Source organism: Parasteatoda tepidariorum, chromosome 4 (genome assembly GCF_982258835.1).
Source record: "Parasteatoda tepidariorum strain Cologne lab strain chromosome 4, Ptep-v5.0, whole genome shotgun sequence".
Taxonomy (NCBI): Eukaryota; Metazoa; Arthropoda; class Arachnida; order Araneae; family Theridiidae; genus Parasteatoda; species Parasteatoda tepidariorum.
Genome location: NC_141758.1, coordinates 103,006,990 through 103,028,117, shown reverse-complemented (window position 1 = coordinate 103,028,117; position 21,128 = coordinate 103,006,990). Strand labels below are relative to the sequence as shown.

The following is a 21,128-nucleotide window of genomic DNA, read 5'->3' as shown; positions in this document are numbered from 1 at the left end:
ATCTCAAATTTCGATATCTTTAAATATTTTTTTATCATTTAAATATTTCTTTTATCATTTAAATATTTCTTTTAACATTTAAATATTTCTTTTATCATTTAAATATTTAATTTAACATTTAAAAATATTTTTTTTATTATTTAAACATTTCTTTAATCATTTAAATATTTCTTATCATTTAAATATTTCTTTTATCATTTAAATATTTCTTTTAACATTTAAATATTTCTTTTAACATTTAAATATTTCTTTTATCATTTAAATATTTCTTTTATCATTTAAATATTTCTTTTATCATTTAAATATTTCTTTTATCATTTAAATATTTCTTTTAGCATTTAAAAATATTTTTTTATCATTTAAATATTTCTTTTATCATTTAAATATTTCTTTTATCATTTAAATATTTCTTTTAACATTTAAATATTTCTTTTATCATTTAAATATTTATTTTAACATTTAAATATTTCTTTTATCATTTAAAAATATTTCTTTTATCATTTAAATATTTTTTTAATTATTTCCTTTATCATTTTTCCAATAAAATAAATTTTTGAATTAATGTGCTGAATATAAAATAGTAGAATATGAGAGAAGAATATAATAGTAGAATACAAATTGTAGATAAAATAGTAGAATATGAGAAATAAATATAGGAGTCAAATAACATATTCGGATAACTTTTAATATTATCTACAAATATTAACCTCCAGGTGAACCAGAATTGGCTGCGAGAGTTAAATTATGGGAAAGGGTTGGCCGTCAAAAATATGATTTATGCCAAATATGAGGTCTTCAGGAAACTGACCATTGGTCAAGGGTTATTTTGAACTGCCATGAGGTGAGTTCAGCTGTGCCTACTTTTCCTTTTAACAGCTTAAAACACGCCCAGGTGCCTTGACAAATGATCGCCAGGCACACTGAATAGCGACCCATTCAGAGGCTTGACAAAGAATATCTTTTTTCTCTTCTGACTTTCTTAGAAGAGAAAAAAAAAAGGAAAATAAAAACCTGTAAGGTCAAGACAGATCAAACGAAAACAATTCTCTGGCGTGGAACGACGAGCACCTTATATCTTTACTTCAGGTGAAGGGAATAAAAAATATAAAAAAACTAGTTATTTTTTATCTCCACAATTAATCTAGGTAGAAAAAATTAATTATATTTCCATACCGGATAAGGTTTTTGTATTGAGATAAAAGAAAGTGTTTGACGAGTTGAAGAGAAGAGGATATGGTTTTATCTTGATTATCCGGACATTGATTATCCATGACTGTAAGAACCGAACAAAAAATTGGCGAAAAAAATACATTTTTTTTTTTATTTTTTATTATTCAACTATAAAATGACAGATGTTTTGAATATTTAAGCATTGAAACAACACCTGATTATAGCGTGAACATCCGATATTCATTAGCACTGACGTTTGGTTGGCATAGTGCCAAACGCGGCTAGACTGCGTTAAGCACAGTAGAGAAATCCGTGTCTTAAATTTTAGAATTAATTTACGCAAAAAAAAATCGCCTAAATTGAACAGAGCCCTCGTCACTCTATCAGGCGTAGCGAAGAAGCGGTTACTTGTTTCAAATATCCATTCAGTTTATTTAAAATGCCATTTTCATTAATGTAAATAAGTTGTTTAAAAACATAGTGCACAATAAAAAAAATATTTAGAGTTAAGAAATTTCGTTTTCGTTTTACTAACAGACAATCTGCATAGTAAAAATATTTCGAATACAAATCTAAAACGGGGTGGAAAGCTGAAATTAATTTAAATAGTCACAATCTTATTTTATACTATCGTAGTACATATTTCAAATTTCTTAAGACTACCAAAAGTATTTAAAATGAATTATAATACTTTAAAAAAAATGATTAGATAATGATAATTAAAGAGAAAATTAAAACAAATTGGTTAATGAGTGTAGTTTCTGTCAACAAAATTTGAGCTTACGTTGGAAAAACTAGATGTACTCGCTTACGTAATACATAAGCATTTTTATAATTACGACAGCCCTATAACAAAATAAATGCTAATTTATAAATTATTTAGGCTGATTATATTTTGATAATTTGTTTAAATACTCTTTTAACTCTATCATACCCTTTTCTAAACTATTTTTTTGTTTAATTATTCTTTCGCGATTAAAAATGTAAGGATGCTTATTCTATTAAAAATGTAATACGTTTAAAGATAAGAAAAATGGCAGCCTTCTTTTAATTAAGATTTTTTGACCTATTTGTTATTATGTTGATACATTTGTTATGCAATTAAGGTTTTGTGCATTACATTTAAACAAAGAAAAATTAGCAAATACAATTTTCTTTTTTTTGCTTTAGTTAGGAATTAGTAATTAAAATTGTAAAGATTGCTCAGTTATGCGAAAATTATTTTCTTATTTCCTTTAAATTTAAAATAAAGAAATATGTCTCTTTAATATTTGATTGTTAAAAATATTGCCTGATAACATTTGATTTCTTAAGAATTAAATAATACGTACAATCTAACATATGAAATTGAAATAAATTCTCAGCAAAATGATTGTTTAAAGTATATAAATGATAATAATTGAGTCATGTTATCTTAAGACCAACTCTAGGCGTTTTCAAACTTTACTGAATATGCGAACATATAAATACTTAAATAAATAAAAAAATTCTCATGCAGGTATATGAAATTAAGTAATTGTTTTTAGTTGTTCAGTATCATTATTTTAATTAAATTTAGTTATTTATGATTAATTTCAGTTTTCATGGCGGAAAATAGTTAAGTTCTCGTTTCGTGTTCATAGAAATTTTGCTTATTTACTTATTCATTTTTTTGTTATTGCAGGTTTTGAAACAAAAAATTATTATTTTTTTCCCGTAAAAATATTGTATATCTAATTTTGTGACTCAACAGTATTTTCATAAAAATATATTGAAGAAATCTGCAAAAATGATAGTGTATTTATTAAGATTATTTAAATTCTATTTACTTCCTGTAGTCAAGAGTATTTTCCAAATATTTTCAGAAATAATAATTCAACCAATTTAACCATCTGTAAAAAATTAATTTTTACAAATATTAATCATAATCATTCATAATTCATTTATAATTCATTAAATCATAATTTTTCATGTTATAATGTAAAGTTAACATTTTGTAAAGAAATAAATTTAAATTAAAAAATTATAATTTATATATTGAACAAAACATTCTAAATAGTTTTCAATCTCTTTTAGATCAAAAATCCAGATTTATAAATCAAATGTCTAAAATGGGGTTTGAAACCCCACTCTCTCAGATAGAATACAGATAGCTTACCATTGTACCAAGAAATCGTGAGTGCTAAAAATATTTATTATTTTATAAGTAAATGAATTAAAACTTAAAGAGGCGTAGTTTACTCCAAGACAGCAATAGCAACCATTTTTTTCCCCTATATGATCTTTAAATATATATAACCTTATCTACATGCTATTATAAAAACTACGTAAATTGAATAAAAAATCTTTAAAAGCTAATCCGCATGCTTCAAAAGCTTCTGTCCTGGAAAAAATTCCACGTAAAATCCATAAAATTTTACATCGTAGTTATTGCAGTAATATTTATTTAATTACAGTGATTCAGTGATTTTTACAGTAGATATTACTGTAAAATTTACGGTATTTTTTGTTCTGTAATAATTCACGGCAAAAATGAATTTCACGTTAAACGTGTCGGCACTCACGGTGACAGTACTTTTTACCATTTTACAACAATAAACTATGAATGCATAATAAAACATATAAAATAACGTAATAAAAATTAATAACATTAAAGTTAATTATAATAAAATTATTAAATACAAAAAACTAAATTTCTGACAGAAATGAATAAAAAAATAATAAATAGAATTAATATAATTTAATAAAATTAAAAATTAATTTAATAAAATTAATAAAATTAAATATAATTTTAAAATAATCGATAATAAAATGTATAATATTTGCGATGATTGATAAACAAGCATCAAAAACTAGGAGAAAGCTTTCGCGAATAACATAGACAAACTACTTTATTTTATGTAAATTTGAAATTCAAATTTGTATAATATGCATACAAAATATTTGTAGAGTTTTTTGATAACGAAATTTTAGATTTAACAAAACAAACCAGCTTAAATATAAATATCATTTATGTTAATATCAAAATTTTTTTTTAAATTTTATTTTATAAAAAGACGACTTTCTAACTTTCACATTAAGCAAATTGACTGATATGAAATTAAAATAAATATTAATTAACAAAAAATAATTACATATAACTGTCAAATAATAAGTATAAAAACATGTTATAATCGAAATTATCGATTAGACTTCAGAAATAACTATCAGAAAGCGGTTACGGATAATAGAGAACAAATAGAAATTCAGATTTGTAATATAAATGTTGGCAAATATTTATAAAATGCAACTATTTTGCTATTTTCTTTAAGTGATTTCGAAAAAGACATTTCACGTCTTATACAAAGAAAAGTTATATAATGCTATTTATCTTTCCTATCAATATCCGCTATCTCTTTCTCTTTCTATAAAGACTACTTCAGTAGCCCGACTTTACACTTGAGTGACAGGAAGTTGAGATAATACAGTAAAAAAACTTATAAAAATTAGTACAACTTAATTTTTGTTATTAGCATATTTTCTGACAGCACAAAAACAAGCATCAAGTCAAAAGTCATTTCAAGAACTTCACTTTTTTTTGACACGTGTTTAAGTAACAATAGAATGAAGTAAAAAAAAAAAGGAGGGGTCCTCTCGATCAGTTTTTGATATACTAATCATTAGTTTCGGTTTTTATGCGAAGACAAAAAAACTTTATTTATGAAGGAGACAAGTTTGATAAGGTTGTAGTGTATTTGTTTTGGATAGCTAATAAATGACAGCAAGAACTTTTATAATTGATAATCTTAAAAAAGTTAGAGAAATCAAGAGTAGGTTTTTAATATATAATAATTATGATTTTTTTTTAATAAATTAAATCTCACTTAAAAGATAAAATAAATAACATTAGTATTTAATAGATATGTAACACACATAAATGATACACTCATAAAGAATCTAAGAAAATAAGTTTAAAAAATTCTTAGCATATTACCTTAAGAAATAAAAAGAGATAGGATAAAACGGTATAAAGTTTTATTAATTATACTTGCTAAATTATTTATATTTGTTTATTTAGTAAATTATTTATATTTTTTTTTCTTCCTTTTTTAAGAGGATTATTTAACTTTCAAAGTAGGCGATGAATCGAAAAAAGGTTTGGAACCAATAATTTGAATTATTTAGGACCAGCTTTAAAGATATGAGAGATTTTTAAAAAATTGGAGGCGCCGGGTATCGATCCCGGTACCTCTCGCATGCTAAGCGAGCGCTCTACCATCTGAGCTACGCCCCCTTCGTTTTCAATAAAGTAAGAACAGGTGTGATTGCTAATTAAATAGGTCGAGAAAAAGCCCGAATAACAGGTAGGTAAAGGAAAATGAAGAAACGACATCATCGTGATTGACGTAGTGTTTAGTAACGAAATTTAACCCACTTTAAATGATGATAAATTAAGCATTCTAAACGTGTGTGAATTACTTTCAAAATTACTTTGTAATGAAACACATACTTATCAGCATTAATTAGCTGATGGCTTATGAATTATCTATTTATTTTAAATATTACTTCGTTATTGGCTGTTTTAAATTATTAGTCGTTGCTTAATTGTTTGAGGTCAAAATTGCTGTGCAATGCAATTTTTTCTGATCAAAAAAAAAAATTTAGTGTTTTTATAGTTTATAGCCGCAGAAAAGTTTTATGCATATATATACATATATATTTTTTTGTTTATTTATTTTCTTAATTATTTATTTATTTATTTTCTTAATTATTTATTTATTTTATAACCAGCGTTTAACAACCGACCCAATTTTGAGTTTACGACTATCAACGTTCATCTCCGTAGCCTTGTAATTTTGAACCCAACTCAGAAGACAAGAGAATTTCATGATCTAGCATTACGGCAAACTAGCCTTCTCGGAAAGCTTTTTGATAGAGCAAATTCCCATTTGCATTACATGGAAAGGAAAACCACGAAAAGCTTCAACGGTTAGCCCGACTTCAGGGGGATTCTAACCCATGATTTGTCTACTACTGATGATATTTTGCGTCAAAACTGTGATCGGTGCAAGCCGGGAGCCGAATTCTTATCAAGCAACCACTGCTGGGATTGGACCTGGGTGAACCTTATTGGGAGGCGAAAGCTGTATCCCAAAAGACCCACAGCTCTTTTATACTTACATATATCTAATACACGCCTATGCCCAACTCATGATAAATGATAATACACGTCATAGACTAATTGGAACATCCGGTCCTTAGCGAACAGCAGCCGTAATGCGCTAGGCTAATTGCAAAATATATAGGGTAGTATTTTCTAATCAGCGTGCTATATTTTGGCCTACTTCAATGAACCCATTTACCTTGAGGCTGATTAGAAAATATGTAATCCATTGCCTTATTAGCTCGATTTATTTTATACCGTTTTAAATGAGCTCACAGCTTGAGTAATAACAACTGAGTGCTGGTTATAATTAGTCTAAAAAGTATCAAGCTGATTTGAAAATATTGGAGATTTTTGGTTAAATATTTTTAGGCAAACTGAAAACAATAAAACATGTACTAAAATATAAAATTTAGGTAAGTAATTCAATGTAGTCCTTTTTTTTTTTTTTTTAAGTAAACTTTTAATTTTATTTCAATTACTAAAAGACTACTTACGGAACATTTCAAAATATTATCAGCAATTTCAAGCATTCGCTTAAAAAAAGTAAGGAAAAAACAAACTTTATAATTTAAGTTAAATATTTATAGATTTAATTTGTATAAGTTGCTCGCTAAGTAATTTAAATTTGCATGGAATTAATATATTTTTTAAAAACGTATGAATTTATTCCATAGTTTTAACACCGTTTTTTAGAGTCTTGTGTGTGCAAATTACACCATATAAACTAACAAAAGAAAAATGTAATTGCCAACCGAAAAAAAGGGAGAAAGAAAATATTTTCTATTTATTTAAAAAAAAAATTATCATCTATACATTTATTATTTATTATCCACTTATTTATTTAAAATAAATATCATAAGACAATATTATGTATATATTTAAATTGCTTAAGTGCTCGCTAAGTTACTTTAATTTACATAGAATTAATATTTTTTGTAAAATGTTTGCATTTATTTTAAAGTTTTGACACCGTTTTTCTGAGTCTTATATGTTTGGCTACCAAGCAACCTAATTTTATCGCCTTTGATTTAATAATTTTCTAGTAAAATGATTTCAAACATCTGTTATTTTTAAACCACGATTTTTTTTTTTCCTCAGTAACTTTTTGAAAAGTATTCAACTGAATAAACAGTAACAATTTGTTTATTGGTGGAGATTTACATGTTTTATGATACACAATCCCACAGCGACCATTCTGATAATTCCAAATAATTATATCTAACATTATTTTTTTAATCGAAACAGATGGTGCAAATTACACCATATAAACTAACAAAAGGAAAATGTAGTTGTCAGCCGAAAAAGAGAGAAAAGGAAAAAAAGTGTCTTCGTCCTTTTGCTGATTTCCCTTTTCAAGTTGGAATTCTCAGTCCAATGGTTTTCATTACGCATTAATCCACTGTTGCCACTCTTCTAGTTAAAAACTCCGCAAATTAATTCGTTATGTGCGCCTTAATCAAGCGCAGGAAAGACATTTTGAGACGACACTAAATGACTCCTATTTCCTTAATTAAGCTTAATAACTGTAATGATTTTGGCGTTAATGCAAATTCGACTAATTTCACACCCAATTATTGTTGAGTGATACGGACAACGCGCTGTGGAAAAGGGCAATAATATATATAAAGAGGACATGTGGCGTTTGTAATTAATTTTTTTTTCTCTGTTTTTTAGAGAAAAAAATGTTTGATACATTTTTATTCATTTTTGTATAACATTGGGGGCTTGTTTTACACTTTATTAGGCATTTAAGAACTGATGCAGTGTGTATCGATTTTTTGTTTTTAATTGTTAGATTAAATCTGTCTAATTTAATGTTCTTGAATAATGAGCAGTTGACTCATTATTGTAGCAGTTCACTCATGTAAGTTAAAGGGTTAATGTGATTTTTCATTCAGAGTAGGAAAAAGTAGAGGAGCTTATCAGCGATGTGATTAGATGTTTGGTACTTTGAACCAAATCAATTTTTGAAACAGTTTAGAAAAGCAAATTTTATGTGTTTGGAAGAAATTTGGAGCTAGGATTTGATATTTTTGGAGTACTTTGAAATGACAGTTTTAAATTTTTCTAGTCTCTTGGATTGATAATCTTTTTGGCAAAGAGTTTTACTAAAAAATCAAAATTTTTATGTTTCTGCATCGCTGGTTATTAACTTCAGTAACTTTAAAAAATTCAAAGAAAATAAATTGATGCAGAATTATAAATAAAAATTTTAAAAAATCTGTGCATTGATTTCGATGCAGTTTAAAGCGCAGCTGTAGTAAATTAAGCAAGCTTGTAGTTCTACAAAGTAAAGTTAGAAATTAGGTGTTCCATAATATAGCACAATGACTTAATTAAATAGCAAGTTTCCTATTTTTCAACCAAAAAGTTGTAGCAGATTACTAAATAAAAAGTAAAACGTTTTAAAATTAAAAAATAGTGGACATTAACTAATAATATAAAACAAGTAACATTAATAAAACATATATATATATATATATATATATATATATATATATATATATATATATATATATATATATATATATATATATATATATATATATATATATATATATATATATATGAGGAAACGGCAGCTTAATAAGATCACTTATATAAATTTTAATAAGCATTTTAAGCAATTAGCAATGAAATAGCAGAAATAAAGGAATTTGGAATATTATTTTTTAAAAAAATGTAATGAAGAGAGTCAACACAGCTAAAGAAAAATGAAGCAAAATTGAGTTACTAGATATTCAGTAATATACACACAAAAAAAAAGGTTGAAATTACTGTATTATTTAAAATATCTTATTTAAAAAATAAAAATTTTAACAACAAATTTTAAATTTCTTTTAAATTTATTCTATTTATTAGATTATTCAGATTAAATTTACAAGAGAAATTATTTTAAACACTTCTGGCATTAAATATAAATGAGAATTAATTCATTATACGATTAATAAAACAAGCAATGATAAATTAATAGGTTAAGAACTTTATTGCATATATTTTGAGTATTAAATACTGTAACTGAATTCTGATTCAATTAATAAATGTTAATTGTTTCCGGTTTGCATAATTAGTTTTATAACAGAAGTCTCTTAAGATTAAATTAATTGTTTTTTTTTTTCATAGGTAGCTTCAAATCAAACTATTTTAAACTGAAATCTTTCATTCATTGTTATCGTTTTCATATTTTCTTTTTCAAAAGAAACGAGTTAAAAAAGCTTAAGAACAAATATGATAGTTCATGTTGTTTTACTCTTACCAAGAAATTAATTAATTTAATGAACGAAACAAAGTAATTGGCATGATATTTTACATCTTCATTTAAAAATTAGAATTATAAAAGATTCTTAACAAAGAATAATTATTTATGTAGCCTGATTTATTCTCCGAAACTAGATCTGTTTGCAAACGACTAATAATCCTAAACGTTTTTCTTTTATTGAAACAATAAAGAAATATTTTTGTTGCGTGACAAAATTTCTCCTCCTTAATTAACTGCAACCGGAAAACTATCCGCCCTGAAGTAATATAAAACAAGTTTCATTGCATTAAGATTTCTTTTGATTTATACAATCGGTCATCCGATTATCGGTTATTTAAAAACAAACTATATGGATAAAATCTTCGGAAACAGTAAGATTTATTTTTCATTTACAATCTATGTTTTTTACTTAATTAGATTCGACACAAAAAGTTCTGATTCTTATTTTATTAATTTTGTCAGGATTAAATATTCCAAAAGCTTTTAATTAAGAATGTTTTTGCTGATAGCACATTTTTCTGGTTGATTTTAAATTAATTCGTAACAGTTACACGTAGTATTAAATAATCATATTTTTTAACAAATAGTTAGAAAAAAATTTTTGTTTTAATGTTCAATTTTTTTTCATTTTACAAAAATATAAATGATTTAAATTTTATAATTTGAAGGTAAATGTTTCGTAGTTTTATCACATGTAGTAGATCACTGGATGATGATATGATATGATTTAGAATATGGTAGTAGGTAAATAATTACATTTTCTTACAAATTAAAAGTAGCTAGCTTTAAAAAATATAAATAATCTAAATTTTTAGAATCTAAAGAAAATTAAATTTATCACATTTAGTATATGATTGAATTTTTAGAACATAAAAGGAGATTTATTGCAATTTTATGATGTATAGTAAATATACGTTAAGTGTATAAGTGTAGGGAAAAATATACGTTAAGTGATCAATCAGTTTCAATCAATTACTATAAAATGTATGATGAAATATGTATTAATAAATATTTATATTAGTCAATCAATCAATCAATCAATTCATCAACCAGCCTAAAAGATCTGTAAATTAGTAAGTTGCAAAGTGAGTAAACCATTAAAATTTAGAAATAAAAAGATACATTAAAAAGTTTAAATTAACTTGCAGTAAATTGAAATTTTCACGTAAGTCAAATAATAATTATTCTACAATCGTTAAATGATCTCAATAGTTATAAATCAGTATACAAATAAAAAATATGAAGGTGTCATTAAATTATTAAAATTATCAAATCAAAAAATAAATTTAAAATTTTAATTCGTGAATAAAAATTGAAACTCCGAGCAATGTAAACAGAAAGAGTGACACAAAAGAATGTATTATTTTCTACGCATATTGTGTAAACAAAGCGTTCGGAAAGTCTGCGAGAAAACATTTCAATGGATGACGGGAAAATTAAAGATTAAAACAAATTAATGCGAGTAGAAATAATATAATTGAATTAAAATAAAATTATTTAGAATATTTGCTAAGCTATTCAATTGAATTAGATAAAAAGCAGATTCTTTTTATGCAGCATTCATAAACAGGTAGATTTTTCTTAGTTAATTTTGAATAATTTATAAGAAATTTAAAAAAAAAAAAAGGCTTAGCCATATTTCAGGAAAACAGTAGTTTATTGTTCGAAGGCTCGCACAATAAATATTTTATGTCTTTTTTACAGGCGAACTTCACAATTATTCTATGTGTCGCAATCGAACAAATAAACGTGCTGAAAGGAGATAATTCATTTTATTTTCTTTATGTACGCATAAATTTGTATTAAATTAGAGAAAGAAGTAGAAATAATTTGTTCCAAACATATTCTGATAAGTTTTATAGTTATTTTATAATAAATAAACGTGGTTATAGTTATTTTTATTGCCTATGTATGTTCCTCTTATCTTTATCTGTAAAAGATTTATTTATGTATTTATCTTGTTTTTTTATATTGTTTTTTTTTTAATCTATAAAATTTAAGAAATTATATTGGGCTTCGTGTTCTAAAGTGGAAAGAAAAATAAAATTGAAATTTAAACCAAATAAATAAAGAAAATTTTTAAAAAATAAAAGATTTTTTTTGTTAAAAAAAAGGTAAAATTATCGTTATTTTATAGTTTTTCTGCAGTTAGCGATTGAAGCTAATTTTAATAATAAATACAAAGGACGTAAAACTCAAAAAAATTTAAAAAATTATTGTTATCTCATTATACATAAACGCGTCGGAACTTATTCTAAAAACACTGAGAAATTTTCTAAATCGGTATCTGTAAGATGTCTTATTCATATTCATCTGTCTTTATTATAAATTAGACTTTATTGTTTTGCGGTTTAACACGAAAAATAAATAAATAATTAAAAAAAGAATGGATTAAAAAAATATTTAAAAAATAATGCTGCGTTATATTATTCATAACTCTATTTTTAATAATACATAAATGTGTCTCCCTCCGTTCACAACTATTATAAATTATCTTCATTGAACTTATCAGGCAAACGAAAAATCAGAATTTTTAAAATTTTTTAGGAGACGAGAAAAAAAATTAAAAAAATAAAGTGAAATACAAAAAAATTCTATTTTTCTTTTTACTTATACGTGCCTGAATTTTTTTATAATGTTCATAAAATTTCTTAACCCTCATTGTTGGAAAACTTATCCGCCTTTATTCTATAAAAAATAAATTAATTATCAATGATATTTATCGAGACATTATTTATCTATTATATTATTTATCAAGTGATCTATAAAGCGTAAATTATTTATCTTTTATGCTTTAAGATGAGTAAAAAGGAATCGAAATTAAATATTAAAACTAAATAAGAAAATTATTACTTCATAAATGCAATTGAATTTGTTCTTAAAACTTACTAATGTTCCATATTTGTATCGGTAAGTGATGGCTTATGTAGGTGCCTTTATTGTAATAATATATTAATTTTATTTAATTTTTAATCTTTTGTGTTATGAGGTGACAAAAAATTATTCAAGTATACAAAAAAAAAACTATAAAAAATTATTGTTATCTTACAGCACATGAACGTACCTCAATCTGTTCGCAACGATTATTAATTATCAACTTCGGTAAAAATACCTACGTGTCCTAATTAATTGATCCATAAGAACAGAATTATTTATCTTTTATATGTTAAGACGAGTAAAAAAATACGAATAAAATGAAATATAAAAAAAATTACTATCTTATTACACATAAACGTGTACGAATTTGTTCTCAACACTAATATTTTTCCTTATCGTCATTAATTAGAAGATTTGTTGATATGTCCTTAGTAGTCAATCCATCAAAACGGAGTTTCTAATATTTCGTGTTTTAAGATGAAATAGTAGATAAATACAATAAAAGTAAGATATAAAAAAAGCAAAAGATTATTCTTATTATGTTATACATAAACCTGTCTGAATGTTTCCTAATCCTCATACACTGAGAAAAAAAGAATGGTCAAAACTACTAGAATATGATAACATTTAATATGTTTCTGGTTCTGAAGGAACACAAAAAAGTTCGGTTAATTATTACTGCAGCGCTTTGGTTATGATTTTGGTAGAATTAACAATGAAGTATGGTTTTATAATATGCAATAAAACTAGGCAAATGTGGTAAAATTTAGTCATTTCATCATGAAACTTTAGAGCAGCGGTTCCCAAGTGTTCCGCGGAACTCTGAGGTTCCATGGAAGAATTAAAGGGATTGCGAGAGTAAGGACATTTGTTTTAGCCAATAAAATTTGAAAACTTTGATTAGATTTAATCAACAATCCATTTTTTATTTTATATTTCGGTTGCCCTTACGATATTGTTTAAAGTAAAATGCCATTGAAAAAGAAATAGCTAATCTTTTAATATATGCAATTTTTCTAACAACAATATATTGTATAAATTATGAAAAGATCATACATTTATAAAACTTTCATTATTATTTCCCATCCTGCTTTTCAAATGAAAATATCATTACCAAATTTTTTATTAAAGAAACGTTTTTCTAAAAACTATCTTTAACGCAACTTTTCAGCAGTTAATTTTAGTTTTTATTTCAAACAAAAGTACATTTCTGCTTATTTTGTTCATTTTCAGCAACAAGCATACATTACACCTAAAACAAATTTATCACTATGACTAGACACGGCTTCTTGACATTAACCGTCGAACATAAAAACTGGTTTAAGATTATTAATGATAAAACGATGAAAAAAAGTTTGTTTTTCTTAAGCGTTTTTAAAATAAAGTCTTTTATTGGTAAATACGTTCTCAATAGTCTTTATTTATTTTATCTATGATGTTGGGGTTCCACCGAAAGAAGGTTGATCAATTAGGGTTTCATTAAAAACCGTTCTTTAAAGAGCATGATCTAAAAACAAATTATTCTGTTACATTTACTTTTCAGATTTATATTTTGTGAGGTAGTAAAAACTATAATTTCGAAAAACCAGAATTTCCGGTAAACCATTATCATGTGAACGTAAGAATTATCAAATGAATGGTTTAAATACCGTATATTTTGATTTAATTAACAAGGTTTTTCTTTTTTTTTAAACCAGAAATGTCATTACCGAACAGTACGGTAGCTTTATTAGAATTTTGTTTTCTCCGTGTATATTTTCCTAATCTTCATCAGTAAGAAAACTTATTGAATTGCCCTTATCAAATACAGAATTTTATTCAAATATCAATCTATCAAACATAGAATTTATATTCTTTACGCTAAATAAAATAAAAAATCAGTTTTGTCACAATTATTGTCAAATTCAGAAATCTTAACGCTTTATTTTCATTTGAAAAGCAGGATGGGAAGTAATAATGAAAGTTTTATAAATGTATGATCATTATCATAATTTATATAATATATTGTTGCATTTATTAAAGCATTATCTTTATCTTTTTCGATGGTATTTTTAACTTATCAAACTTTTTCAAATATCTTCTTCTTCAGGAGCGCAACAGCCCTTTGCAGGCCTTGGCTGCCTCAACAGCACGCCTTCTCCAGCTCCCTCTGTCCAGTTCCCCCTCCAGTTCTTAAGTTTTAGGACTTTGAGGTCAATATTCGAATATTCGAACATATATTTCAAATATTCGAACCAGAATTTCTTTTTATTCTATTGAACTTATATTATTAAAATTTCCTCAGCTGTCTTTTTTTTCTTTTTTTTTTCTTTCCTATTTTGATCGCTCTAACAATAAATGTTAAAGAAAATTTAATGTTCAACTTTTGACTAGCATTCCCAGATCTAAGACACAACTAAATTTAAAATAAGACTGACTTTAACGCACACATTAAAATTCATAATTAAATTTTCAATCCTAATAGAAAAATGTTTTAATCACTTAATAAAAGTGTCAAAAATTCAAACAGCATTTTCTTTACATTTTTTTTCGAACCATACATTAAAAGTTATTTATCTATCAACCCTTATCTTTATAACTCGTCTAAGTTTTTATGATAATTTAAATGCGTGCATAATGTGTTTTGGAAATATTTGTTTCCAAATAAATATTTTTTTTAAACATAAATGGTTTAAAATTCAATTTTTTCATTCAATCACCCGTTAATTAATGTATCAGCTATTAATTTTTAAGGTAAACTTCAATCTGTATATTTTCCCCTCCAAAATTACCACACAAGACACAATATTGCCGCGGGAACGGCCAAATTAGAAACTTTATCTTCTTTCCTTTTTCTTCCTTCTTGCTGATTAAAAAAAAATAAGAGTTGTTTTAACTGATTAGCGAGAGGAACTAATATTTTTTAATCCACAACCCCTTTTATCCCGCCAACCTAAGGAAGTCTCATAAAAGTTGTGTAGTTGAATTTCTCGCCAAAATTAAAAATAAAAGGCTGAGGTGAAGTTAATTTGATAGAAGGCGCCAATGGTTGGAAAAATTTTTAATGTCGGCGGAAACTGGCAAGGGTGGCAAGCATTGGTGGAAAAGTACACACTCAGTCAGGATTCTTGCACCTAAGGGCAGAAGAAAAAGTCTTGCACAAATATTTGCACTTTTAACTAGAAAATATTCTTGTCTCAAGACACGGTCATTTTTGAGAAAGAAACTTCAAAATGGCGCGATGGAGGGAAAAAAAATAAAACAACAAACAAGAGGAAAGCTCTCCTGAGATTCCATTACAAACCTCGTAAAAAAGTTTTACGATGGACATTTTTGTAAGAGTGTGTGGCAACAACTGACGTATTTACTTCATCAAAGATCCACATAATAGGCTTCAGTAGTGGCCACGATGAATTCTTTGGCTGAGCTTTTAACTTTCTTCAATAAGAGCATTAAAATTCCAGTCTTGCTTTTTATCGGATTAAATATATATTATAAGATATATATTTAAAGAAGTCTGGTACTTTTTGTGGCAGTTAAAGTTTACTTTTTTACTATAAAACCGTGCTCGATTGTTTAAATTTGCTTTAAAAAAAATTTTCCAACGATCTTTTTTTCAAAGTGGCTATTGGTCTTATCAAATTTCCTCTAACCATTTTCTTAATAAATGTTAAAAAAATATATATATATTGTGGATAAGTATGGCACTATGGGGCAGACAATTTGCTTTTCCGTTTACTTTAAAACCGAGTACCGTAAAGTAATTCTTTATTTCTTTTACTCTAAGGTAATGTGTTTTTCTACGACATTCTTGAAAAAGGCATTTACTTTTATCGAATTTCGTGTAACCATTTTTCAGTAAAGATTAGTTTAAATATTATATAGATATACATAATAACCTAAAGTAATAAAGACAAAAAGGATGAAAGAAAAGAGAGATAAGCCAAGAAAATTAAGAAAACTAATAATAAGTTTATTTACTGCTCATAAACTGCAAGTACATAGAGCTCATAACATAAGTTAAAAATATAGAGAAAACAAGGAAAAATATATAAAGATTTTTTAAAGGAGAAGCAAAAGATTATTAAAAAATGTCACATGTAGTTAATTCCTTACTTTTTGTAGCTAATTATTTATTTTATTTTATTTAATTTTTATTTGCTTGTTTATATTTATTTATTTATTTTTATTATTTATTTACTTATTTTTACTATTTATTTATTTATTTTTATTATTTATTTATTTATTTTTATTATTTATTTTTATTATTATTTATTTTACTTTATTTTTATTTATTTATTTATTTTATTAAAATTTATTGATTTATTTTCATTTATTTATTTATTTATTTTAGAGTGAAGCCGATCACGAAAGCTTAAGATATACTGTTTTTTCTTCGTTTTTCCTTTAAAAAAGCTATCTATATGGTATTTTTAAAGTTACCTGTATATTTTAATCAAATTCTTGAGAAACATATCTTTAATAAAAAGCTATTTTAAAAATTAAAAAAAAAATTTTTTTAAACTTTTACAACTTTGTAGTAAATTTAAGATAATTTAGAAACAATTAACATAGTAATAGAATTGTATAGTTAACAGATGGAATTACCTAGTGGAACTTTTAACATTTTGCCTAAAATTACAATTCTTTACTTAAATCTAATAATGATAATTCATATTTATTAGCAGGGAAGTATGATAACTTCAATAATAATGTAACTCAAATGTGCCTATTAACAGTCAAATATTCAAAGGTAAAATGTACCTCAGTAGAGTAATTAAGAACATTGATCTCAAAAAGTTAATTCATATTCATATTAAAATCTAAATACTTAAATTAACTACATAATTTGCTGAAACATAATTATGTGCTGTAGGAATTTGTGTTTTACGTGAAAGACAGCATAATGGTTAAAAAAAAATTATAAATTAATCACTCAAAATCTTAAACATGGTAATTGCAAATGATAATAACCTTAACTTTTTTAATTAGTACAGATGCCACGAACTTTCAAATAGGAATATTCAAATAGGACGGGGAAGGGGTTTGTGTCATGCTTACTTTTGCTTACTAAGGGGAAAGGTGCGTGCGAACAATGACATTGTTTACTCATGACACGAAAAATTCATATTTTGATTTTTTCATTTAACGAAAAAAAAATTTTTAAAAATGAGATTTGAAAAAATTACTAATTTTTTCATAAAAGTTTAAATTTGCAGAAATAAGTCAAACAAAGTTTCTTTAAAGGGCTTCAAAATTTAGTAAATAGTTTTTACTTAAGATATAAAATTTTATTTTATGCAAGTAAATTTTGTTTTATGCAAAGTTATTTGATTTATTTGAATTTAAATTCTTAAATACTAAAATTGTTAGAATTGCAATACAGTACAAGTTTGGAAAAAAAAAGTCAAAGTTAAAGTAAAAATAATATTACAATTTTTTTTACGTGGGTGGCGGTTTGTAATTAGTTCAGTTTTGAATACATAATATTTTTGAATACTTAACAAAATATGCTTAAAAATATCAACAAAAAAAAATTAATATAAAATAACTTATAATTTACTAATAATTTTCAAAATTATTTATGAATCATAAAAATTTTCTTTAATTAAGTTGAAAACCCACAATGTATCTTTCCACTTGTGAAGGATCTCCATTAAAAGAAAAATTCAGAGCATAATTATCCGTTAATCACTTCTTATTCAAACAAAAAATAACTGAAGAAAAAAAGTAAAATCAAAGAAAAAGGGGATTTTTAATGCTCTTTTTGATCTGAAGATTAAGAGTCACCGAAGAATTAGCTTCAATAAATACATCGTAATTATACAGATTATATTTAATTAAAGGAAAAATAAATAATAGTTTTCGAAGGAATGAGCTATCAGGGGTCCTGCTAATTGAATAGTATCTTTCTGGACAGTTAAGAGAGAGAGATACTATAAAAATAATATGTCCGTAAAATGTTTTAAGTCTCCTACAAAAAATTATTAATGTTTCTTTACAGTTACAATTAAATGCGCTGGAATAAAGCCAAAAAAAACTAAGTTTTCATTTATTAAATATTTAGCTTATTTTCAATGAGTTTATAGGTTATGTTAGGTTATGAGTAAATTTAAAAAAATAAATTATAATTAATTTTTAATTTAATTGTATCATAATCTATGTTGCTATTTAAGAAAATGCAGATAAATCATTTTTTTTATTTATTAAACATAATTATAATAAATTTATTTATTGGTAATTATGCACCTTAAATGGAATAGATGGTTGTAAAAATAAAAAAAATTCGAAAAGAACAACGGTATGTATAAATTGCCACACATGATACAAGTAAATAAATTTAAATTACGAATAGAAATTACGTTAATTATACTTATAAAAGTATCATCTAATTTTACTTCAACTCTAAAATAATGCCAAATTACTTTACATTTTTTAAAAAGAATACATATTTGAAACTATTTAGTTATAAAACAATTTTTATTTTTTAAAAAAATCATCACTAAATAGTGTAAATTTTTTTTTTAAAAACGACTATTTTTTAATAAAATATTTTCTAATTTAAAATATATCATTAAATGGTGTTTAATTTTTTTTCTTGTGTACACTGCTAGAAATTTCGTAAATAAAACGGTTAAATAACAATTTATCTCATTGTAATTTTGCATTTTCAAACAAAACAGTCAAAATCAACAATTCATAATCTATGTTGCTATTTAAGAGAATGCAGATAAATCAATTTTTTTAATTATTAAAGATAATTATAATAAATTTATTTATCGGTAACTATGCACCTTAAATGGAATGGATGGATGTAAAAATAAAAAAAATTCGAAAAGAACAACGGTATGTATAAATTGCCACACATGATACAAGTAAATAAATTTAAATTACGGATAGAAATTACGTTAATTATACTTATAAAAGTATCATCTAATTTTACTTCAACTCTAAAATAATGCCAAATTATTTAATATTTCTTTTAAAAAATATATATTTGAAACTATTTAGTTATAAAACAATTTTTACTTTTTTTAAAAAATCATCACTAAATAGTGTAAAATTTTTTTTAAAGGAAACCATTTTTTAATAAAATATTTTATTACTTAAAATATATCATTAAATGGTGTTTAATTTTTTTCTTCTATACACTATTGGAAATTTCGTAAATAAAACGGTTAAATAACAATTTATTTAATTGTAATTTTACCATATTCAAAGAAAACAGTCAAATGCCCATAAATAAGATGGTATTCAACTGTAAGAAAAATCATTTATTAACTGTTTTCACTTAATACGGTTAAACAACCAGAATTTTATAGCACCATTAAAGCCTACCTAATGAAGCCCCTTAGTTCCTTGCAGCTAGGTACATATTATAGCCTAGAGAGCTTATCTGTTAGTCTCATGACCGACAGAACAGAGTTATACAAAACTTTTATTAAATACATAATTATATACATTATTAATAATAAATTTATAATTAATAATTGAATGTGAAATTTTGATTTAATAGTGTGCAAATTCAAACTCGAATATTTTGTATTTCAAAACAACATTCTATATGAACAATAAAATTATTTGAATTATCATAGATGTAATTTTATTTAAAGAATAATAAATATTTTTGATTTAAACAATAATTATAATAATTTAATGCATTTTTCAGTTTAAATAACTATTAATATTTCATTATACTACTAACTTATTGAAAGAATAAAGATTTGAATCTTATCAAAAATTATGATTGTTGCATTTCAAATTATTTATTTTCCATTTAATCTTAGATTCAATTGGGTATTGTTTAATCATTCTTTATTGAGATTGCAACTTTAATAATAAAGTGTTAAATTACTGTTACGGCGACTCATTGTTTAATTTTCATAAAATTTCTGATTCGATAGTATTATTTTATTATTCAAATTATAATTCATAATTATAGGGCGAATTTTAATTAAGGAGCTAAATTTAAAGAACTAAAACAGTACCAATAAGTAATTTTTATTTAAATTTCATTTCAGATCAACTTCAATTGTATTTACAAACATTGGACAATGTTTACTTCCATTATGTAAGTCTTAGTCTTTTATTAAAATAGTATTTATTATAATTATTTAAAATAGATATATTTATTATCATTTAAATAAAAGTATATGGCTAATTATTCGAATAATTTTATTATTCTTATAAAATGTTATTATTAACATGAAATTTTCTAATTTTATTTCTAACATTCCTTGAATGCAACAGTTCGAACTGAAATGTTTATAATTATTATATAAAGGTATTCATTTAATAGAATATTTCAATTTCTAATATTATTAATAAAAAAGTAATATATTAAATTATTGTTAAATGTTTGAATTTGGTAAAATTAGTATTGATTACTTTTGAGTATGTTTGAAACATGAGTATAAAATTTGTTAAAATATTATGTAGAAAAATTCGTTATATTTAATTTTGATTTCGAATATAATTTATTTAATATTTCTAGTTCAAATATTTACAATTACATTTAATACAATATTTCAAATTCGATTATTTATTAAAATAAAAAAAAATTATTCGAAGTACTATTAAATTTTTGTATGTGAGATGAATATTGAAGAAAAAAGTATTCTTGTTCAAATTTTTATTATTTAATTATTCGTGCATTCGACCAATTCATATCCTTAAAATATTACTACATTTTATTTCTGTAATATTGACGTTTAAAAT

The 21,128-nt window shown here is 24.3% G+C and overlaps 1 protein-coding gene and 1 non-coding gene across 3 annotated transcripts in view; both read right to left on the bottom strand.

Annotated features, from left to right (window-relative positions):
• LOC107444341 (uncharacterized) overlaps nt 1-21,128 on the bottom strand; it is a 246,621-nt gene that overhangs the window by 216,474 nt on the left and 9,019 nt on the right. The window lies entirely within an intron of this gene.
• On the bottom strand, nt 5,350-5,422 carry TRNAA-AGC (transfer RNA alanine (anticodon AGC)). The gene has a single exon. It is a non-coding gene; the product is annotated as a tRNA-Ala (tRNA).